This window comes from Schistocerca serialis, chromosome 6 (genome assembly GCF_023864345.2).
Source record: "Schistocerca serialis cubense isolate TAMUIC-IGC-003099 chromosome 6, iqSchSeri2.2, whole genome shotgun sequence".
NCBI classification, from domain to species: Eukaryota; Metazoa; Arthropoda; class Insecta; order Orthoptera; family Acrididae; genus Schistocerca; species Schistocerca serialis.
Window position 1 is genome coordinate 199,023,080 of NC_064643.1, and position 25,038 is coordinate 199,048,117.

The 25,038-nt window shown below is 39.9% G+C and overlaps 1 protein-coding gene across 1 annotated transcript in view; it reads right to left on the minus strand.

Annotated features, from left to right (window-relative positions):
* LOC126484044 (histone H3-8-like) overlaps positions 1 to 23,304 on the minus strand; it is a 96,828-nt gene extending 73,524 nt beyond the window's left edge. Inside the window, exon 1 of the mRNA XM_050107384.1 lies at positions 23,004 to 23,304. The gene's annotated coding sequence lies outside the window, so the exon portion shown is untranslated. The remainder of the gene's footprint in view (positions 1 to 23,003) is intronic.
* Positions 23,305 to 25,038: the final 1,734 nt, after the last annotated feature.

Below are 25,038 nucleotides of genomic sequence, written 5' to 3' on the forward strand. Positions count from 1 at the left end.
TTTCCTGGAGGGCAATGCAGAAAGCAGGCGAAAAGCTTAACAGTTGCATGCTCATCAGACTAGGAAGGCATGAAACACTCAATGAAGCAGTCTGCACCTCAGGTTCACCTACTGCCTCTGACTTATTTCCTGAACAGGCTATATCCATTGCGTCTGAGGGTCTGGCAAGATCTAGGTCCTCAGCAGATGCCACAATCTTCACCTCATTCTCAGACGCAGAGCTTATAGGTAGAGGTGGTGTGGGTGCCACCGCAATTCCCTTGGTCTTGGGGAACTTCTTTCTGGATTTCTCTCGCTGATCCTTGGGTTTCTCTGGCTGGGAGGGCTTCAGTAATTCAGTCTTCGAAACTGAGGATGATTGTGAAGCCCTATGACTAGCTGCTTTTGGGCACTTTAGCCACTGGCGGGTGTTATCTTTCCCACTAGCAGAAACCTGGGAAGGGAGTGAACCAAGGGACCCCTTCCTAGTGAGAGGAGCCGAAGAAGAATTATGCTTCTACAGCTGAGAAATGGGGACTGGCGTCTCCAATTGTTGTGGTGGGGGAGGGGGGGGGGGGGGGCGGAGGGACAGTGGTCCCAAAGTAGGTGGTGCAGGAGCAACAGGGAGGGAAGTGTCCCCACCATCAAGGGGGCAGGTGTAGTTTTCCAGCTCTGAGAGCCAACTGGGACTCCTGGAACTGATGGGGCTACAACCGTTCTTGTAGAGGAGATCATAGCCACAGGATGTATCAGGGTGTATACGACCCGGGACAACCGGGAGATCCGGGAAAAACCCGGGATTTTTTTCATCCGGGAGAAAACCGGGAAAAACCCGGGATTTTTTTAGAATTCCGGGAATTTTTCGTTGTTTTAGTTTTCAGTTAAATTTTTGTAATTTTGACTGGTAAAAATCGATACTCTAACAAAGGATATTACTGAATCCCGCTACTGCAGAATAATACTGCAACAATAAAACGTTAACGAGAAAAAAACGAAAACAAAACATAAATTGCAAGGGAAATGTGCCATATACAGCAACAAAACACAGTGCTCATACAAGTGTTTGCCAACAGCAAAATGTGTCAAAGGCTTTAGGAAGACTATGCAATGCTTCATAACAACAAGTTGCCTCCGATGAGCGTGACGTCACAGTTGTTTACATTAGATTTGTTTTAGCAGTTACAAGCGGGCTCATGCGCATGTGCAGTTGAGTGGCGTATGAGTAGTACCTTCTCCCGTTTCTGGTTACAGAAACAGGGCTGTTCGCTGTGTAAGCAGTCACAGCAAGCAGCTAGATGCAACTGGGAAAAAATTTTACTGCCGCACCCAAGCTGCCAGATTCACGCATGCGCATCGGGCCCTGATCTATGAGCCACCGATGCTATCAGCATTCTTGAGGGGAGAAATCCTTGTTTCACAAAGCGCCTAGCATCCAGCACATGTTGGTTCTATCGATTACTCATATGATTTTGATGCGCATCCCTGCTGGTTTTTGAACACACTCTGTAAGTTGATTTCTGAATTAATCATAAGCCGTGCGGGGTAGCCGTGCGGTCTGAGGCGGCTTGTCACGGTTCGCGCGGCTACCCCCGTCGGAGGTTCCAATCCTCCCTTGGGCATGGGTGTATGTGTTGTCCTTAGTGTAAATTAGTGTAAGGTAGATTAAGTAATGTGTAAGCCTAGGGACCGATAACATCAGCAGTTTGGTCCCATGGGAAAAAATCATAAGTTGATTTTTGAATGCGTGCATAATGTATGTGAAGTCTGTGTCAGGGGAATCCTCGTCGCATCTAGAAATAAACTTTCCTACAGGCAAAAGGGGACCGGGCTATACGAGCTGAGAAGCGTAAAGCCGAACGAGTGAATGCTTGGGTTTGCGAATGATCAGCATTGTTATAATTACAAGGGAAATCCATAGATTCAGACTACCAGAGTGGAAACGAACGACCAACAGGAATAACAGGTAAGAAAGATTACGTATTATCTTCTCGGTGTATCCAGGAAAATGAAATTTTGTCAGAAAATTTTTGGCCAGATCGCCACACTAGTGAGGGCCAGTTGTACAATCCACGTCTAGCAGCCTCTTAAGTTCTATTCTGGAAGTAGTGCGGAAAATGGTTTGTACGAACATAACAACGCCTATTCAGAGAATAATCAGGGGTAACTAAAGCCATGATTCTGGCAGGGTTAGTGAAGTTAACCGGCGAATAAATTTTGACAAAGGCAGGAATAGTTCCGGAATTAGTCATGAAAAGATTGTTGATAGAACGAGGAAGGAGAAGAAACGGGGACATAACATAAATTAGGGAAGAATATAACGATTCCAAATTTGTGTAAAAATCTCGTACTACTACTTTTCGTTCTCATGCTCGAGAAACTGGAGCGTATGAATGAAATGTGAAACATTTTTCTAACATCTAGCTGTTTTCTTGTAGTAGGCCTAATAGGCATTTTACGTTGGTCTTCGCGAATTATATTCTGTCGTGTTATAAAAATGACCATTTGTGCCAAAACTGTCTCGTTTATTTGGTGTGTGATACAATTTCTGCAGTGTTAGAAACACCTATTTTGTTTTATCTAGCAGACAGTGACAAAATAGACGTAATCATATCAAGAAACCATACCAGTATTGGGTACTATTTGTATTAACAGCAGACAACGATATTTCGATTTTTCATGTAGGAAAACAATTGACGAACTTTGATGAGGTAATAGATTCTGTCACAGAAAGTAAAGCACGCCATGTAAAGCTGTATCAAGATTAGAGAGAAAACAGTGCTAGGAGCTAAGGATTGAAGAAATATGTACTGTATTGCTTGTCTCTTGTCTTTACTGGTATTATGCATCCTATATTTAATTTTATGTCACACAAAACAGCAAGTTATTAGCTAACAGGCAATAGAGAGTGCAAATTTTCTTAAGAGTTCTTGTTCTCCCAGTTGCAAATAATCCTATCCAGTATTAATTGCGAGTATTTTTAAGAGGTGCAGGATGTCAAACCGGGCGACTGGGAGCAGGAGAGGCACCACAGGACATTTTAATTTCCACTGTCCTGAATATAGTTTGATGGCATCCAGTACAAAATATACACGTTTCAATTCCATGGAGTAAAATACAGTGACATGCGATAGAAGAATGCTGTGTGAAGAGGGGTAGCACTGTACCCTGGCACACTTAAAACCAAATAACATGCCTTACATTTCCTCGAACATATATGTTTTATGTATCAGACTCTTCAGAAAGATGTGCGCTACAAAATGAACATATTTATGAAAATTTGATTTTTTAAATTTTGACGTCATATCTCAAACGCTCGAGGAAGGGGGACGCCACTATCTTAGTATTGCCCCGGCTCGGCAATATCGTAGGTCCGAGGCTGATGTACAGAGCAGTCTGAGTTATAGTGGGGAAGTGTGTAGTCTCCACGTGACCCGTGTTTACATTTAGTGAATTTGCTGTTTCCTCTTCGTTTACTGCTCTCACGTCAAATGAAAACAAAATGGATTTCTGTTGCCGGGAGCTATCAAGTGAATGAAAATGCATTCACATATTTACGGAAGGCTAATATATGTTAGTAGTTTCAGATTTTATTTTATTTTCGCTTTTCTCACAGGCATGCATTAATCACCTTGTACAACAATGAAGTTATTTTTGTCGGTTTGCTAAAGAAATTTGGTTTTTAATCATCTTTTACACAGAGGCAGTCAATGTGTTTGAAACAAAGTGTTTAGTTCCACACCATTGGCTAATTTAAACTGCTCGCTGCATTTCAAGTGCACATTTTCATCTTCTAGCGTGTATGGCATTATGCCGTCGTAAAGAATCAAAAATGAGTTAATACAGTACTGGTACTCCAAGAAAATTTACATCCCGAAACCCACATTGAAAAGCTTAATATCAGGTCGAGGCCTAGTTCATTGGGAATCTGGACATACGAATGTGCTCTTTAAGTATGCACTTTAAATGTGCCATTTTAGTATGGTTCACGAAATTCCAATGCTCTTGGAGTGTCCTCTGATTTCTTCTATTATGACCTAATGTAAGATCTTTTACTGTTTTACACGTACAAACATACTGGCTTCCTGCATCATAGCAGCTGCCAAAGCGCGGTGGCGCATTATCTGGCCCTCTGACGACTACTGAAACGAACCTATTTCTAACAGGTCGCGGGAAAATATTGCGAATGGTGGTTTGAAAAGCGTTACTTTCAAAGTAAATTTCCTTTTAAGCAAGTTGAACTATGTGTGAGAATGTACCATGAATTTCTTAAACCACAGAGCATTTGATGACGAGCCATTTAGAAGTATTTCGAGCCCAGAAGATCATTCATGTCGTTATTATGAGCAAATTGATGTAGTGCTACGGAAAGCTCTCTCCCCTCTGCGGTAGCTAATTTATTTGTGGAAAACTTTGAGGACAAATCACTGGACTCGGCTAAAAACTTTACTGGCACATTTGTGCGATGATATATCTTAAAGCGTAACACGCTCAAAAAATATCAACATTTTATGTGAAAGCTCAGCTTCTCTTGAAGCTTATTGACATTAGAGACCAATATTATATGTGAAACATTTGCTTTTCTTGTAGCAACGCTATGTATATTAATTTCAAACATTAACTTTTCCTGTTTGTGTATCCGAAATGTCATTGTGTAATTCAGAAAAAGCTGTTAATGCTAATCGGACCCAAGACTGTGTGGTTTCCCGATCTGATTACGTCTATTTTGTCACTCTCTGCTAGATAAAACAAAATAGGCCTTTCTAATACTGCAACAATTGTAATACACACCAAATAAACGAGACTGTTTTGGCACAAACGGTCTTTTTTTGTAACGACAGAATATAATTCACAAAGTACCAATATCAAATGCCTATTAGTCCTACTACAAGCAAAAAGCCTTATGTTAAGAAATAGTTTCACACTTCATTCGTACGCTCCAGTTTCTCAAGTATGAGATCGAAAAGTAGTAGTACGAAATTTTTATACAAACTTCGAATCGTCACATTGTTCCACAATTTAAGTGATGTCCCCGTTCCTTCTCCTTCCTAATTCTAACAAACAGTCTTGTTACCACTAATTCTGTAACTATTCCTGCCAATGTCAAAGCTTATTCGCAAGTTAACTCCACTAACTCTGCCAGAATCACCGGTTTAGTTATCCCGCGATTATTCTCCAGTTAGGCGTTGCTACATGTTCGTACAACGCGTTTTCCGCACTTCTTCCAGAATAGAATTTAAAGCGGCTGCTAGCCGGGAACTGTACAACTGGCCCTTACTAGTGTTGCGAGCTGGCCAAAAATTTTCTGTTAAAATTTAATTTTCTTAGATACACCGAGAAGGTAATACGTAATCTTTCTCATCTGTTATTCGTTTATTTCCACTTCTGTAGTCTGAATCTATCGCCGGCCGAGCGGTTCTAGGCGTGCAGTCTGGACCGCGCGACTGCTACAGTCGCAGGTTCGAATCCTACCTCGGGCATGGATGTGTGTGATGTCCTTAGGTTAGTTAGGGGGACTGATGACCTCAGATGTTAAGTCCCACAGTGCTCAGAGCCATTCTGAATCTATGGATTTAGCTAGTAATTACAACAAAGTTCATCATTCGCAAACCCAATCAACCACACAATTACACAGCGGTTGTCATTCATCCGTTCGGCCTTACTCCGCTCAGCTCGTATAGCCCCTTTTTTGATATACGACGAGGATTACCCTGACAGAGACATCATGTACACTATGCACGCATTCACAAATCAACTTACGATTCATTTAGAAATCTACTTAGAACGTGTTCAAAAATGTTCAAAGACCGACAGGGATGCGTTTCAAAGTCATATGAATAATCGATAGACTAATGTGAGCTGGATGCTAGTAGCTTTGTGAAACAAGGTTTCTTTTTTCCCTCAATAGTATGAATTTGCCCCCCACCCCCACCTAGAACTGGGCCTGCTGGGCATCCAAGAATCTGTCAGCTTGGGCGCTCCAGTAAAATTTTTCCCGGTAGCATCCAGCTGCTTTCTGCGACTGCTTACACAGCCAAAAGCCACATTTCTGTAGCCAGAAGCGGGAGAAGATACTACTCAACTGCGCATGCGCATGATCCCGTTCGTAACCACTAAAACGAATCTAATGTAAACAGTTGTGACGTCACGTTCATCGGAGGCAATTTGTTGTTATGGAACATTGCATAGTCTTCCTAAAGCGTTTGACACATTTTGCTGTTGGCAGACGCTTGTATGAGCACTGTGTTTTGTTGCTGTATATGGTGCATTCCCTTTGCAATTTAAGTTTTATTTTTGTTTTTTCTCTCGTTCATATTTTATTGTTGCAGCATTATTCTGAAATAGTGGTATTCAGTAATATCCTTTTTTAGAGTATCGGTTCTTGATAGTCAAAATTACAAAAATTTAACTGAAAACAAAAACAATGAAAACTTCCCGGAATTCTAAAAAATTCCCGGGTTTTTCCCGGATCTCCCAGTTGTCCCGGGTTGTATACACCCTGTTTGTGTGTGTGTGTGTGTGTGTGTGTGTGTGTGTGTGTGTGTGTGTGTGTGTGTGGAGGGGGGGGGGGACACAGTAAGAGGAGGGCCCCAACTGTGAGGGTAGTGGGTGTAGTCTAGTGGCTCTGATATGAAATGCACCAACGGTGAAGATACTATTGCCAGAGAGAATGGCATCATCATATCCATAGCAAAACATATCATACATGCAAGATGCAAATGATCACATTTCTTCTTGGTGTCCTGATAAGTTAGTCAGTCAAGAGTCTTGTGTTCTTCGATTTTCTTTTCTCTTTCGAAGACAGTGCAGGTCCGTGAAGAGAAAATGATGTTTCATGCAGTTAAAACAGACAGGGGGAGGGGCACACTGAGCTTTTTATGCAACTGATATCCACAATCCCAACAAATGCGTCTGGCATTACAACACTAAGAGTTGTGATCGAATCTCATGCATTTCAAGCACTATATGGAAGGAAGAACATACAGTTTCACATAGTTCCAATTCACCATCATGTTGACCTTTTCCCGTAATGAGTCACCTTCAAAGACCAAGATGAAGCCCAGTATCCATCCTACAGTCTTTTGGTCCTAATTGGGCACGACAAAACAAATACACTCCACCACTCCAAAATGGCACGTAACTTATCAATAGTCTGTAAAAGGATGTCGGGCTGGAAGGTTCCCCCCCCCCCCACCAGGTAGAAATCAAATCTCTTTTATCAAATTAATGTTTTTTAAAAACCTTAAATGCGAGCCGCAGCTCACACATCATCTGCTAAAATGTCCGGCAAAGTGGGCGGCAGCCTGACCCTGAGACATAAGTGGCTAAAATAGGGGCGGAGGATCAGGAAATGTGGGACCATTAATGGCTGTCTACAGAAAGAGCAACAGGGTGCAGGGTCGCCATTCAACAAGAGGCGGTGACTAAAGCAGCAGTGCCCTATTTGCAACCGAGCTAACATTACTTCCTCACAGCAAGACGGCCGGGAGGAAGTTGACCAGGCTGTTGGGAAAGGTTTGACTGCTCTGAGTTTGTTCCCATGAAGGGAGCACCAATGGTCATGCCAAAGTGACATAATACGCCGATAGAGAAAAGTACATTTATCTTGCGAGGGAACAGAGTAAGAGGCAGGCCGACCGAGATGGACAGCGGCCTTGACTGCAGCATCAACAGCGTCATTCCCAGGATAACCACCATAACTGAACCACCTTTCACTTTCAAACTGTCTGCTACTTCCCCAAACCTATCCTCTCGGTGTTCAACAAAATTGATGTCTTTGTGACCATAAAGGAATCCCTGTCAGTCCTAGAGCAAATTAAGAATTGTGGGGAGTATTTCTCTCCTTGACTCTTAGCTCTATGTCCCTACCACGGACTGCCAAGGAAGGAAACATTTTATGTTCATATGTCTCCACATTATAAGAATCTTTTCCTACAGAAGAGACTGCTGGGGCCCTACGGCAACCAGCAGAAGAAAGTTTATGCTGTCTCATTTGTGAGTCATACGCCTTGGAGCCACCACTTCCTAATGCGGGCTCTCCCCATGGGCACCATCACCCACAGCGATGGCAATGAGTTTCCGTGCCCCAGCCATGACGGGCATATGTGGGGAATTTCCAGCTCAGACACAAACAATGCAATCCCTGTGCAGTCAGGGGGCTACCACCATGCAGGTACTTAATGATCCCCCCCCCGCCCCTCCCACACAAAGGGATGGCTAGCACGTTGGGTTTAGGGAGTGTTAGTTTTGCCAGAAAAGAAGAGTAAGAAAGGTGGAAAGATAGAAAAACACAAAAGGTTGACATTACACCACACTAGGTGGCCTTCCTTGCACAATCCACACTTCTGTAAAAATTGGAAGATGAATGGTATGTCAAACCCAACAATGGGGAATAAGTATTGAGGTACAAAACGTTGTACAAAGTGCTGGAAGAGAAAAAAAAAGTGTCCAAAATAACAGTCCAAATCCAAGTATGGTCAGCACCAAGAAGACCATCCAGTGGAAAGGCAGAGGGGAAAATAAACAGTAGAATGAGGGACTTGCAGCATGTAAAGGGAAGTAGTGCTGCTAGGACCAGAGCTCTGTGTCAGCCAAGCATTGTACACTCAAAGGAAATGTAAGCACTTGACTAAGGAGTACTGAGTGATGCTTTTGATTTTTTCTCATTTGTGCTCTACATCTTCATCCTCAGAAGTGAATATATGAAGCTGACTAATCAGATACTAGCAATCTGTATCCTATCACTCTCGCTGAGCAAAAATATTTTCCTAATTTTCTCAACATTCCTTGTGACACCCATAGTAATTGATGCTACCACTGCTTTATGATCACTGATACCCTCTCCTCTGAATTAAGCAATTAAGAATGTTCAGGTCTGTTTGGTGCTAGAAGGTCTAAGATGTTACCTTCGTCACTGTGTTCTGCTCAAAGTAACTTTCTGACAAGATATGTCGGAATAATGTCACAAGAATCACTATCTCTGCTACCAGTTTTGATTGCATGACTCTCCTATTCTGTACCTGGCAAGTTGAAGTCATCCACTATTACCTACTACAATAGTATGACCAGACAACTTATTCACAAAATTCTGCAAGTTCTTTCTGAAGGTAGCCTGAGGTTTATCAACGACACTCCTACATTTTGTCACCTGGGATTCATGAAGACAAAAAACAGAAGCAGACACAGGTATCACTGGAAAGGTCTTTAGCGATCCAGTAGTTACTGTGTCAGCCACCGTAAAGACTACCAGCGATGGAAACACATGCCCCCAATACCTCCAGGGACATCTGATAGCAGCAATTCCCCGCGAGGCAGCAGCTATCCACCTATCAGTAATTTATCTCTTAGGGACATTTCCGTAACTGACAAACAGAAATCTAAATATAACAGCCTCCACTTACACATCTCAACTGCTACACTGTCACTAAAGCTGTGCCAACAGCTGAATCTCTGGAAATTGCAAGGTATCTTGTAGAAGATATCATTTGGAAGCTCACGGAGCACCCCAAGTTATAACCTCCGATCATAGAAAAGTTTTCCTTTCAATACCAATGTCATAGATAATTTGAGGTAGGAAATACACCTATAGCCTGCCACCCACAGACAAATGGCCTCACTGACTGCTTTAATAAGAAGTTGACAGATATGCTCTCGATGTACATGGATATCAAACAGAGGCCGGGACACAACACTGCCTGTTGTGCCATTGACATATAGTACAGTGAAGCAAGAAACTAAAGGCTTCACATTGTTCTTTCCACTCCACAGTTGTGATGGCAAAATATCAATGGATACACTGTTTTCATTTCAGTCACACAATGCTCCTGATGACGGCATGAAACACTTAATTATAGGACCACAGAAGCAAGACAGCTGGCTTGCATATGCACTCTGGATGCCCAATGTCCAGGAGACGGACTGAGAGTGCTATAATACCAAGCATGGACCAGTGAGATTCAGTCCAGGAGACTTAGCATGGATTCTTACACCCGTGCGGAAAGTAAGACAACCTGAGAAGTTGCTAAAGTGCTACTTTGGGCCATACTGTATCCTTCAACACTTACTGGACATCACATATGTTGAGGATTATGACCCTTCTTCAAGACGACTTAAGTGCAGAGACATCGCCGGCATTCTCTGTATGAGTCCTTACTACAGTCCTGAGGCGCTGACAATGAGGGCTTCTTATTCAAGGAAACTAAAAACTCACTTGATTACCATAAATTTTCGAAGGGGCAACCATTGATGCTCATCACAGTGAAGAGGATATGACAACACTATCACACTGTGAAGATCCATCAGTGCTGGCCTACAGTGGACAAGATCTAGAACCAGACTGCTGTAGTCAACTCCAATGAGAAATTAAACTGCAGATCATGATTTCTTCAGGAGGGGGTGCGATGCCTCAAGCTGAGCTGTACACAGGGTCCTTCCATGTCAAGTGTCCCAGTTTAGAAGATGATCCCAGCTCGACCATCTTCAATTCTGATGAAATTTGTACAGGATGTACCTGACGGAGTTTCAGGCTCACCTGTAACTTGGTTGAAGTGCTAGAGCCATTTTTGTGAAGACTACTTTTACAGAGACCGAAAAGTCGTGAAGAAATCGTCATGTTTGGCATTCCACTGTTCCTAATGTAAAAGAGCTAGATTCTTGCTTCTGGGTACAGTGGTACAACTTTGTGTGCTCTAAACACAAATGTTGCAAGTAGAGTTGAGAAGTTGGCATAATCTCAGTTCAAAGTGGGCAACAAATCATGTCACGAGAAATTTGCCCCATAGTTTAACGAGGCATAAGTAGTGGAGAAAGTGCATTATGGACCTGGTCTTTTGCCGAATTACTGTTTGTCTGGGTGTTTAGTATATCACAAATTTTGGCCTAGCTTGTACTACTGTTTGTCTGGGTGTTTAGTATATCACAAATTTTGGCCTGGCTTGTGTGTTTAATTTCTGTGCTACCATCCTGTAAATTTGCTAAAAAACATGTATCAAAATATACCCGTGTTCAAAGTCATGTATCTCAAAACCTACCACATTACATTCATTAACACCATTCAACAGAGTACATTTCATTCTATTAGAGATACTTATTTTCATTTTGGTGTCTCTTTGGGTTAGGTGCTAAAAATTCGCCTAAACTATTGACTTTTTTTGGTAATTCAGAAAATCCTTGCGTTGGTCCATGGTGGCTATGCCACTACCAATCTCAAGACTGGTAACCCCATCGTCAAGGGGCCCGATAGCCATGCAAGTTTCTTTACTGCAGATTCCCAAGCCCAAAAATGGGTGTCTAGCAGGCTCCCAAGCCGGAATGCGAATATCTAGCAGGTTCCCAAGTCTGAATGTAAGTATCTAGCAGGTTCCCAAGCCTTTTTTGGGTCTCTCTGTGGTTCCCAAGGCGTAATACAGAATTCTTCAATTGTTAATTGTTTTAAATTTTTTGCTGATGTCCAAAACTATTGCTTCCGGCAAACTGTATTGTCGCCCCATCATTGAAGCAGCTGGAACTGGTATGACTGCAATTATCTGTTGTTCTGGGATCCAGCATATGTCTCTTCTAGTAGGCCAATGAAATGATTGAGCAGTTCCGTGAGTATACATGAAATTAATCAAGGCATCTTTTTCTTCACATGAAACTTCACAGATATTTCCTATCTACCATTTTCCATCATAAACGCAAGCAACATACTGGCCAGACTGTAGTTCATTAATGGCAACATGTTTAGTAGCAATTTTAGCATGTCAGTTAACATTTGCTATAAAGGACAATGTATCATTTGACACTTGTTTTTCATCAACTGGCACAAAATGGTGATGATCTCTTGTACCAGACACCGTACATTCATCCTCAAAACGTTTCTCTTGATCAATTTTTGCATCTACAATAATTTATTTATTAATATAAATAAATTCAATGCCATGAACATTTTTTTTTTTTTTCAGTATTCAAACAGATCGGTTGGTGTTAAGATTTGGTTGCCAATTGGGCATTGAAGGCTAGCTCTTGCTGCTAGACACTTAACTGTGCCCCCAATTCCGTCACATGGTAATTTCCCATGGCTTGTTCCGAAAAAATTCCAATCTGCTGTAATGCCAAAATCTTTTTGATGATGGCAAAGATTTAGGAAGCTCTTAAAATTTTTGTACTGTTCTGCAGAACCATCGCTAAAATAATGAATATGCTTAATTTCTTTAAAAATGCACTTAAGGGATTTGATTAAGTACATTAAAAACACATGCACTGCAGATGTGTCATGTCGGAGGCAATCACTGATTATGCAGTAACTGACACTCTTTAGATCTTCATTACCTTTGTAGTAAATTACAAATGGATGTATTGTAGCTTGACTATTTTCACAGTGGTAATCCCTGCACTGCGTCTTGGACGATAAAGGAGCAATTTTCTGCAAAATCCATTAATATAATCAATTCTCCTGGTTTGAGACCTTCTTTAGTGAACTGCAAATGCTTGCTCTGATGCTTTGCAATTTCGTGGTGAGTAGAAAGGGCCAACAGTTTTGTAACTAATAGTTCAATGAATTCTTCAACTGTCATTTCTCTGGTTTCAAGTGTATCTCTATCAGTGTGAGTCCATTGTTTGAACTGAATTGTATCCTCAAGATCAATATCTGCAAAAGCGCTTACCAAATACTCATTTAGAGCTTCTGTTCCTGGATATACTTCACAGCGATAAAGCATGCAATCCTTTGTTTCCAAATTACAGACAATTTTGCTCAGTAAAATTTTGTAATCTTCTTTTATTGGGCTATGTGCCAACATTAGTTTCACATTTTGATGTATTGTGCCAACACAAACTGAATATGAACCAGCTGTGCCTACAGTCACACACCACTTTGGCCTTAATTCACAAAATTTGGAAAATCCAATATCTGGTCCATTTTTATTGCGGTACGCAACAAACATTTCTTTTAAGTTACTCAGTAATAAGTATTTCTGTTTTTTAACCTTTTCTCCATCTATCTGAACAGTAATACAGTCCTTTTTTTCCTGGACAAATCCGACTAAACTCTTCATCATAAAAATGATGTATGGCTCTTGCCCCCACATCCTCAGAAAGCTTTTTCCCCACATTTACCTTTGGGCTGTGCCAATGTTCCCTGTTCAGCTTTTAACTTTCTAGCCTTCCTTACCATTCTTTCTGAAACACAAAATTCTTTCATAGTCTTTTTGATAGACCAGCTTTGGGGAACTAAGGTCAAAATTTGAATTTTCTCGCTATTATTTGATATATGTAATTTTTCTTTCAATTCTTGGATCAGCTCAATGTTATCTGAACAAGTCAGGCATTGCTTGCTTGTGGATGGTTGTTCCAATTCACTGGGATCAAGTCCTCCCACTTCTGCAATTTTCTTAATAATTGCACCTTCAACTTGATGTATTTTGCACTTTGCATATCCTTTTGTATCCCTTGCACCAATTCGTTGAAATTTTAATGGTGATTTTCCAACAGATGTTAAGGTTGTATTCAAATTGTGACCAACATTAGTCTCATCATCTTCATTTGACTGATACATCTCTTTGTGAATATTTCAGTCAGCTGTTTCTATGTTGATAGAGTGCAAGCTTTTCGTGTAGTAAGGTTTTTCTTGCCAAATGCGTTGCAGCATGACCTTTGCAAAAATTCAAATCTTTTTAATAGTAAAGCTTCATGATAGAAGCATAGTTGAGTATTTTCAGTTGAGTGTAAACCACTCCGTCTAGTAAGTAATTCTTGTTGCTCTAAGGAAAGTTGCTTTACAGCTTTCAGTTCTTTTAGGGCACTATATGTCGTTAAATAGCATTTGGAATCAGTATTTCCAAATCTATATACACTAACTTGCTCTTGTTCTTCCATTTTAGCAACAACTTGATATGCTTCAGACACTAAACTCAAATTGTCGAGTCCTAAATAAAGAAATGAAATAAAATTAATAAGCATTCAGCTTTCCAAAAATTATGTAGCAGTCTCTAGTACAGTTAAATGGTTCAATTTAGCAATGAACCTGTCACAAACAGGTTTAAAATCACCGTATAAACAGCAAAATGAATATTTAAACAATGAAGACATAATCAACAAAATTCCAAATTTTAGGGGACATTTTTGCATCTTACCCAAAGAGGCATCAAAATGAAAATAAGTTTTTCTAAAATAATGTTGAATGGTGTTAATGAATGTAAGGTGGTAGGTGTCCATTTTGAGATACATGACTTTGAACAAGGGTATATTTTGATACATTCATGTTTTATAGCAAATTTACAGGACGGTAGCACAGTAATTAAACATACAAGTCAGCCCTAAATTTGTGATATACTAAACACCCAGACAGACATGATTTGTTGCCCACTTTGAACTGAGATTATGTCAAATGCATTGCTTTCTGAACTCTACTTACAACATAGAGCACACAAAGTTGTACCACTATACCCAGAAGCAAGAGCAAGAACTCTTTTACATAGTGGAATGCCAAACTTGACGACTTTTCGGTGTCTGTAAAAGTGGTCTTCACGAAAATGGCTCTAGCACCTCAACCAAGTTACGTGTGAGCCTGAAACTTTGCACAAGTTCATGTAGGGCCCTCAGGTACATCCTGCACAAATTTCATCGGAATTGACGATGGTCGAGCTGGGAGCCCTAGGACACGTGGAATGACCCTGCAGTGTGGTGTAGCAGTTAGCATTCCTGGTTGGAGTGCTGTGGCTCACCCGTTCAAACCTAACAACCAGCAATTATTTGTTATTTAGTATTCTTTCCTGGGAAGTTCTCAAAGTATCTGACATTTGTCATGTTTGAGTATCTTGGGATATTCTATGCTTGCCTAAATAAAACCCCATTCTGCCCAAGAGTTCTATTCTATTCTGCCTGAATGTCAGTGTTCATAATAAATGTGCTTTCAGTGCAAAGTCCTGATTTGGATTTCGGCTTGGTTGAGGAATAATAAATTAATATTATACTATAGGATGAAAGCAAGGGGAAACTACAGCCTTAATTTTTCCCGAGGGCATGCAGCTTTACTGTATGGTTAAATGATGATGGCGTCCTCTTGGGTAAATTATTCCGGTAGGTAAAATAGTCCCCCATTCGGATCTCCGGGCGGGGACTACTCAAGAGAACGTCGTTATCAGGCAAAAGAAAACTGGCGTTCTACGGATCAGAGCGTGGAATGTCACATCCCTTAATCGAGCAGGTAGGTTAGAAAATTTAAAAAGGGAAATGGATAGGTTCAAGTTAGATATAGTGGGAATTAGTGAAGTTCAGTGGCAGGAGGAACAAGACTTTTAGTCAGGTGAATACAGGGTTATAAATACAAAATCAAATAGGGGTAATGCCGAAGTAGGTTTAATAATGAATTAAAAAAATAGGATTGCGGGTAAACTACTACAAACAGCATAGTGAACGCATTATTGTGGCCAAGATAGACATGAAGCCCACGCCTACTACAGTAGTACAAGTTTATAAGCCAACTAGCTCTGCAGATGATGAAGAAATTGATGAAATGTATGATGAGATAAAAGAAATTATTCAGGCAGTGAAAGGGGGACGAAAATTTAATAGTCATGGGTGACTGGAATTCGAGAGTAAGAAAAGGGAGAGAAGGAAACGTAGTAGGTGAATATGGATTGGGGGTAAGAAATGAAAGAGGAAGCTGTTTGGTAGAATTTTGCACAGAGCATAACTTAATCATAGCTAACATTTGGTTCAAGACTCATAAAGGAAGGTTGTATACATGGAAGAATCTCAGAGATACTAAAAGGTATCAGATAGATTATATAATGGTAAGACAGAGATTTAGGTACCAGGTTTTAAATTGTAAGACATTTCCAGGGGCAGATGTGGACTCTGACCACAATCTATTGGTTATGAACTGTAGATTAAAACTGAAGAAACCGCAAAAAGGTGGGAATTTAAGGAGATGGGACCTGGATAAACTGACTAAACCAGAGGTTGTACAGAGTTTCAGAGAGAGCGTAACTGAACAATTGACAGCAATGGGGAAAGAAGTACAGTAGAAGAAGAATGGGTAGCTCTGAGGGATGAAGTAGTGAAGGCAGCAGAGGATCAAGTAGGTAAAAAGACGAGGGCTAGTAGAAATCCTTGGGTAACAGAAGAAACATTGAATTTAATTTAAGACAGGAAAAAATATAAAAATTCAGTAAATGAGGCAGGGAAAAAGGAATACAAACGTCTCAAAAATAAGATCGACAGGAAGTGCAAAATGGCTAAGCAGGGACGGCTAGAGGACAAATGTAAGGATGTAGAGGCTTATCTCACTAGGGGTAAGATAGATACTGCCTACAGGAATATTAAAGAGACCCTTGGAGAAAAGAGAACCACTTGTATGAATATCAAGAGCTCAGATGGAAACCCAGTTCTTACCAAAGAAGGGAAAGCAGAAAGGTGAAAGGAGCAACTAGAGGGTCTATACAAGGGTGATGTACTTGAGGATAATATTATGGAAATGGAAGAGGATGTAGATGAAGATGAAATGGGAGATATGATACTGCGTGAAGTGTTTGACAGAGCACTGAAAGACCTGAGCCGAAACAAGGCCCCGGGAGTAGACAACATTCCATTAGAACTACTGACAGCATTGAGAGAGCCAGTCCTGACAAAACTCTACCATCTGGTGAGCAGAAATCAAGAAGAATATTATAATTCCAATCCCAAAGAAAGTAGGTGTTGACAGTTGTGAAAATTACCGAACTATCAGTTTAATAAGTCACAGCTGCAAAATACTAACGTGAATTCTTTACAGACGAATGGAAAAACTGGTAGAAGCCGACCTTGGCGAAGATCAGTTTGGATTCCGTAGAAATATTCGAACACGTGAGGCAATACTGACCTTACGACGTATCTTAGAAGAAAGAATAAGGAAATGCAAACCTACATTTCTTGCATTTGTAGACTTAGAGAAAGCTTTTGACAATGTTGACTGGAATACTCTCTTTCAAATTCTGAAGGTGGTAGGGGTAAAATACAGGGAGCGAAATGCTATTTACAATTTGTACAGAAACCAGATGGTAGTAATAAGAGTCGAGGGGCATGAAAGGGAAGCAGGGGTTGGGAAGGGAGTGAGACAGTGTTGTAGCATCTCCCCAATGTTATTCAATCTGTATACTGATCAAGCAGTAAAGGAAACAAAAGAAAAATTCAGAGTAGGTATTAAAATCCATGGAGAAGAAATAAAAACTTTTTGAGGTTCGCCAATGACATTGTAATTCTGTCAGAGACAGCAAAGGACTTGGAAGAGCAGTTGAACGGAATGGACAGTGTCTTGAAAGGAGGATATAAGATGAACATAAAAAAAAGCAAAACGAGGATAATGGAATGTAGTCGAATTAAGTCGGGTGATGCTGAGGGAATTAGATTAGGAAATAAGACACTTAAAGTAGTAGATGGATTTTGCTATTTGGGGAGCAAAATAACTGATGATGGTCGCAGTAGAGAGCATATAAAATGTAGACTAGCATTGGCAAGGAAAGCATTTCTGAAGAAGAGAAATTTGTTGACACTGAGTATAGATTTTAAGTATCAGGAAGTTGTTTCTGAAAGTATTTGTATGGAGTGTAGCCATGTATGGAAGTGAAACATGGATGATAAATAGTTTGGACAGGAAGAGAATAGAAGCTTTCGAAATGTGGTGCTGCAGAAGAATGCTGAAGATTAGATGGGTAGATCACATAACTAATGAGGAGGTATTGAATAGAATTGGGGAGAAGAGGAGTTTGTGGCACAACTTGACAAGAAGAAGGGACCGGTTGGTAGGACATGTTCTGAGGCATCAGGGGATCACAAATTTAGCATTGGAGGGCAGCGTGGAGAGTAAAAATCGTAGAGGGAGACCAAGAGATGAATAAACTAAGCACATTCAGAAGGATGTAGGTTGCAGTAAGTACTGGGAGATGAAGACGCTTGCACAGGATAGAGTAGCATGGAGAGCTGCATCAAACCAGAACATGGAGCAGATACTAGTCAGACAAGAATATGGATATATTGCCACATTGCATCATAAAAACAGAACACAGAGCCTGCAGTGTATAATCACTAGCACGATTGATCTGGGGCATTTGTGCGATTCTGAAGAACCATACAATGAGCAGCAATTCTAGCAAGAAATTGAAGTAAACAAATGAAATTACTATCCTCAAAATATTGTTTATGTTGTTGGCAATTTCAGACCTGAAAATTTATCGTTAAAATCTTCTCTTCCGCAAACTAGCATATGAAATCTCTGACAATTTCATGAAAAAGTAAGCATAAACTATCTTTCGTCAATCATGTCACATTAATAATTCTTTGTTATCTCACCAGGCTTATTTAATTTTTTTCAAGTCCATGTCTAAAGTAGGATAATTTGGATGACTATAAATAGTTTATATTCACTCAAAAACAATTGAGGGCAGAAATGATGAAGATAATCACTGTTGTGCTGATGACTACAGCACAGCAATGATCTAGAGTTGAGTTTAAAGATCACCGAGGAAAACTGTCAGAAAATATCATTCGCCAGACTTCCACAATCTAAATGTGAATGGTTTGTGTGTGTGTGTGTGTGTGTGTGTGTGTGTGTGAGAGAGAGAGAGAGAGAGAGAGAGAGAGAGAGACGACAATGAGGTTTTTTTCATATGCTAACACATTGTCTCATTAGGCCTCCAAGAACCATCACAATCATTCAAAGTGAGTGACTGACATGTACATAGCTCTACTCAATTAGCCTTGAGCATGTAATTTCAACTAAATTTGATTAAATGATACACTTTGTGATCAAAAGTATCCCAACACCCCTAAGAACACATTTTTCATATTAGGTGCATTGTGCTGCCACCTACTGACAGGTACTCCATATCAGCGACCTCAGTGGTCAGTAGACATCGTGAGAGAGCAGAATGGGGCACTCCACGGAACTCACAGACTTCAAACGTAGTCAGGGTATTTGGTGTCACTTGTGTCATACGTTATACGCAAGATTTCCACACTCCTAAACATCCCTAGGTCCACTGTTTCCAATATGATAGTGAAGTGGAAACGTGAAGGAACATGTACAGTACAAACGTGTACAGGCCGACCTTGTCTGTTGACTGACAGAGACCGCAGACAGTTGAAGAGGGTCATAATGTGTAATAGGCAGACATCTATCCAGGCCATCACACCAAATTGCATCAGGAGACACTGCAAGTACTACGGCAGTTAGAAGGGAGGTGAGAAAACTTGGATTTGATGGTCGAGTGGCTGCTTATAAGCCACGCATCACGCCAGTAAATGCCAAACAATACCTCGCTTAGTTTAAGGAGCATAAATGTTGGACGATTGAACAGTGGAAAAACGTTGTGTGGAATGACAAATCACGGTACCAATGTGGCGACCCGATGGCAGGCTATGGGTATGGCAAATGCCCGGTGAACATCATCTGCTAGCGTGTGTAATGCCAACAGTAAAATTCGGAGGCGGTGATATTATGGTGTGGTTGTGTTTTTCATGGAGGGGGCTTGCACCCCTTGTTGTTTTGCATGGCACTATCACAGCACAGGCCTACATTGGTGTTTTAAGTACCTTCTTGCTTTCCACTATTGAAGAGCAATTCGGAGATGGCAACTGCAGCTTTCAACACAATCGAGAACCCGTTAATGCACGGCCTGTGGCATAGTGGTTACACGACCATAACATCCCTGTAATGGACTGGCCTGCACAGAATCCTGATCTTAATCCTATAGAACACCTCTGGGGTGATTGGTAACGCTGACTTCGTGTCAGGCCTCACCGACCAACATCGATACCTCTCCTCAGTGCAGCACTCCATGAAGAATGGACTACCATTACCCAAGAAGCCTTCCAGCCCCTGACTGAACGTATGCCTGCGAGAGTGGAAGCTGTCATCAAGGCTAACGGTGGGTGTGCCAACACCATACTGAATTCCAGCATTACCCATGGAGGGCGCCACAAACTTTTATGTCTTTTCAGCCAGGTGTCTGGATGCTTTCGATCACATGGTGTAACAGTAAATTCTCAAAAATCCTCAGCAGTCATGATACTAACAAAGTTTACTATCTGCCTCTTATGACTTTCTTCCTGTTTTAGTAGACCACAGGAATCAACTGAGGGCTCTGTGGCTGTTCCACTGTTGCTACTTTATAGCTGACTGCAAAATACTACTATTATGGCTACAAGCAGTTGACTTCCCCTATTACCACTTAATATCAGAAATGCTGCCAGCATATCAGCAAAAAACGGTGTACAGAACAAACCTAATTAATTAAGCTTCTATTTCACATTAAAACCTAGCATTCATGAATCAAATCTGGCAACATTGCTCCAATCATTCAAAATGGCTACCAACAATGTTTTGACATGCAATTCTAGACACATGCTCGACAGTTTATGCTAATTTTTCTGTGTTGAAGCTGTAAAAAGTTCCTTCTGTATTGAGAACTTATAACATCATCAACTGAGTTTACTTAAACAATTCTCACCTAATTATGTTTGTTTCTGAAATGTGAAGTGTAAATTTCATTTTGTTGGGAATGTGACAAACCGATTCTTACTCTATAATACTGGCTAAATCTAGGGTCCATCTCTCACACTTCAAAGACAAATCTGATAACACTGTACAGTGTGTCTGTGATGCGATTGAGGTTTTCTATATCCATGATACCAGATATAATCAATCCTCAGTCTCATATAGGCATAAATGATATCTCTGTTCTTACATCAGATGTAGATGATGAGATGGAGGAGACTAATTTTATGAAAAACTAAAAAAAACACCTTCGTGTGACTAGATGACAAGCACAATATGTTCTCTAAACCATCACTTGGCAGGAGGGATGAACTGATTTTTGTTGTTGGGTTTTCTGGGTACAATACATGTTAAGTAATTAAAGTATAGTGTTGTTTTATTTGATATTTAATGTGTTTATAAATGCATCCTTATGTAAGCTGTTGTGTTTTTGATGTTTAATGTCTGTTTTATGAATGTGGCCTCATTCCCACATCTTTTTGTGATGCCTCGGTATCATAATGGGTTTGCGCAATAAGTTCATAGAATAAATAAGCCTTCACTGTTGTTTTATAGCATTCTTGGGATATATTTCAATCATTTTTTAAGCTCTATGGCAATGAAGTTTCTCAAGGAAAAAGTGTCACATGCTTAATGTGCACTAACATCTATAATAATATATAACAAGTAGCATAAATACAGAAATACAGCATCATAATGAAAGGTTCTGGCTACCAGGCAAATATTCCACACTAAACTGGTAAGAAGACTTTGGAAGACTTTCTCAAATCACCGAAACAGGTTTTTCCCATGTCTCTTCTCTGCCACATGTCTACCAAATGTATAACAATTTATTTCATATGGAAAAATAAATTTTAGTTTGTCATTTGTGGTTATGCTAACTGTATTAGTTGTTATAATAATTTAGAAATTAAAAGATACATAACTGTTAAATGGTAAGAGCAATGGTAAGTTAACTTTTAAATGTCACATGCATAACGAAAAATACATTGTGAAATGCCCCATTAATACAGGAATTACAGGCCAGACAGTAGTAACTGCACAATGTATAATTCCTCACAAGAAAAGTTTAGTTCCTGGAGTGGATCTTAGTTCTAAGATGGTCTAGCATAAATCCTGTACATCCACAAACTGCTGCTGATAAAAAGATACACAGAAAGGCAAACAGTTTCTTTCATGCAGAGGGCAAACAGATTCACTTGTGGCTAGCTCATGCTTCTAGCAAACTTCTGGAAAGACAGAAACAAAAGCCTTTTAAGTGTTCCAATTGGAAATTAAATATTTAACTGCAAGAGACAGCAACTGCCACTGGTATTGTGTGTGTGTGTGTGGGAGAGAGGGACCAGATATATCTGTAGTTTTTAGACAACATTATGAACTGTCACATGTTTTGTGGAACTTTTTCTTGAACTTCAAATATTTGCTGACTGTAGGCAAAGCTTTTCATGAACTTCATCAATAGTCTTAACACAATACAGTGAATGATCCATAATTTGTTCACTTATCAACAAAAACCCATTTGAGAAATTCTCTCTTGGTCTCCTCAAAAAAACTACTCATACAGGATCCATTTTAGTCTGTTTCACAAGGCCATTGTGTCTCAAGACCAGTTAACCCTAATCTATATAATATCAAGTAGCCTACAGCTATGTGCACGGACAGTAATTATTATAGTGTTAATACCATTTACAATTGATTGTGGTACACAGGTCACTATAATTCATCACAACACATCTCCGAGTTTATGGAAACAGCTTATTGAGGTTAACTGAACCTTCCGAGAGCAGATTGTGCTTCGTTCAGTGGCATAATGATGATGTGCCATCTGACGCGATACATTCACTAACAATAAGAGAACAAAACACCATATTTTCACAATGCAATCCAGAAAATTCTTCAGTTCAACCTATCATGTTTTCTTCTGGGGTGTCACAAACTACACACCACTTCATTCACATAGTCAAAAAGTTCCTTTGCAACAGATCCTCCCCTTAATTCGACAATTTTCATATACCATCATTTAACAAGTTCGAGAACTAACTAATTTTATTTCTTTCAAATCAGAATAGAGAAAAATGTTAATACGAGAAATATTTTCTACCGACATGATAGGAATAACTTACTTTATTGGTCTTACATTTTTTTCTGGTTACAATTGTTACTTTGTTTATCACTGCTCTTGGGTATTTATAACTACCTCATGAGCTGCATAGTAAAATTTTTCACGACCGAGTTAATACAGCTTATTAACTAACATACTCATTCCCTACATAATGTGGCGTAACAGCATTTGTTTCACAAATTAATTTCCAAACATTACGTGGAGCAGAACAATAATACAAGTCATGAAACACATCGAGATTTTAGACTCTAAGAATGATAATTACTGACGAATTAGAAGTCACAAATAATTTCAAAAGACCAATTATTTCATGATCCGTTCAAGAAGCGGGCAATAAGTATAAAAGTCACAACACAAAAAATGAACTTTAATATTTAAAAACAAACATCGTACCTTCATGCACAACACGTATCCCGTGCTCATTCGTTGTTGCCAAAGTATCCATTCAATATCCAACAACATCCACAAATCCTCCAAAAACACACATCACAATGCCACATGCACTAAACAGCACAGTTGTATATTGTGAATTGTCAAGTGACAAGTGTAGTAGCCAGTAGGTAACAATTGTAATTCAAATCGCAACCGCTGAATTTTTGCTTTAGACGATATATCGATATGGCGAAGTCAAAATATATCGAAATTCGATGCGATTTTAGTATATCAATTGTGGAAAAAGATTAGAAGAAGTGCGATTGTGATTTAAACTGGCGTTCATTTTGTAATAAATTAGGAACCAGTCGCTTTTTTACGATTTATTCCACCATGAACATGTTTTCGAGCCACTGCAGGCTCATCTTTAGATGGGAGTGTTACAGAAGCATTATCTTGTGGACCAAGTGTACTGGTGAGTGCACTGCCTTGTGGGTTGTGGTATTCGCATCAGATTGCTTCTTATGACGTGCATCATTAAGCTATGTACACAAATAAACACAGTATGTAGCTACTACTGGTTTTTACACTGGCTCACCGATGTACCCTCACAGGAATAAATCGTAAAAAAAAGCGACTTGTTTCATATTTATGGCCAGATAAAACCCAATTTGTATCGAAGTGAATTGTTCAACTCCATATAGAAACGCGTCACGCCTGTCATTTTATGATATGTAGCTCCATACACGGAACACTGGATGGCAAAATAAGAAAGAATAAAAAAACTAATATTTCGCAAATAAATGCATACCCCTATTCTCACATACAAGAAGCGAATCCTGGAAATTAACTAAGATACACAAAAGAATAATACAGTCGACTGAAATTCATTTTTACCGAAAGTTAAAGGTCACACACAAAACAGAAGAAAAGAAATTAATATAAACTGTATCAATGAATAAAAGCGTGAGGGCATATATAATGGGAACAGTATATCAACAGAATGTGTTGTTGTTATGGTCTTCAGTCCAGAGACTAGTTTGATGCAGCTCTCCATGCTACCCTATCCTGTCCAAGGTTCTTCATCTCTGAGTAACTACTGCAACCTACGTCCTTCTGAATCTGCTTAGTGTATTCATACCTTGGTCTCCCTCTACGATTTTTACCCTCCATATGGTCTCCCTCTACGATTTTTACCCTCCATTCTTCCCGCCAATTCTAAATTGGCGATCCCTTGATGTCTCAAAACGTGTCATACCAACTGATCGCTTCTTGTAGCCAAGTTGTGCCACAAATTCCTCTTCTCCTCAATTCTGTTCAGTACATCCTCATTAGTAAAGTGATCTACCCATCTAATCTTCAGTGTTCTTCTGTACCACCACATTTCGAAAGCTTCTATTCTCATCTTGTCTCAACTGTTTATCGTCCACGTTTCACTTCCATACATGGCTACACTCCATACAAATTCTTTCAGAAACGACTTCCTGACACGTAAATCTATACTCGATGTTAATAAACTTCTCTTCTTTGGAAACTCTTTCCTTCCTGTTGCCAGTCTACATTTTCCTTCTGAATGTGCTTAGTTTATTCATCTCTTGGTCTCCCTCTACGATTTTTACTCTCCACGCTGCCCTCCAATGCTAAATTTGTGATCCCCTGATGCCTCAGAACATGTCCTACCAACCGGTCCCTTCTTCTTGTCAAGTTGTGCCACAAACTCCTCTTCTCCCCAATTCTATTCAATACCTCCTCATTAGTTATGTGATCTACCCATCTAATCTTCAGCATTCTTCTGCAGCACCACATTTCGAAAGCTTCTATTCTCTTCCTGTCCAAACTATTTATCATCCATGTTTCACTTCCATATATGGCTACACTCCATACAAATACTTTCAGAAACGACTTCCTGATACTTAAAATCTATACTCAGTGTCAACAAATTTCTCTTCTTCAGAAATGCTTTCCTTGCCATTGCTAGTCTACATTTTATATGCTCTCTACTTCGACCATCATCAGTTATTTTGCTCCCCAAATAGCAAAACTCCTTCACTACTTT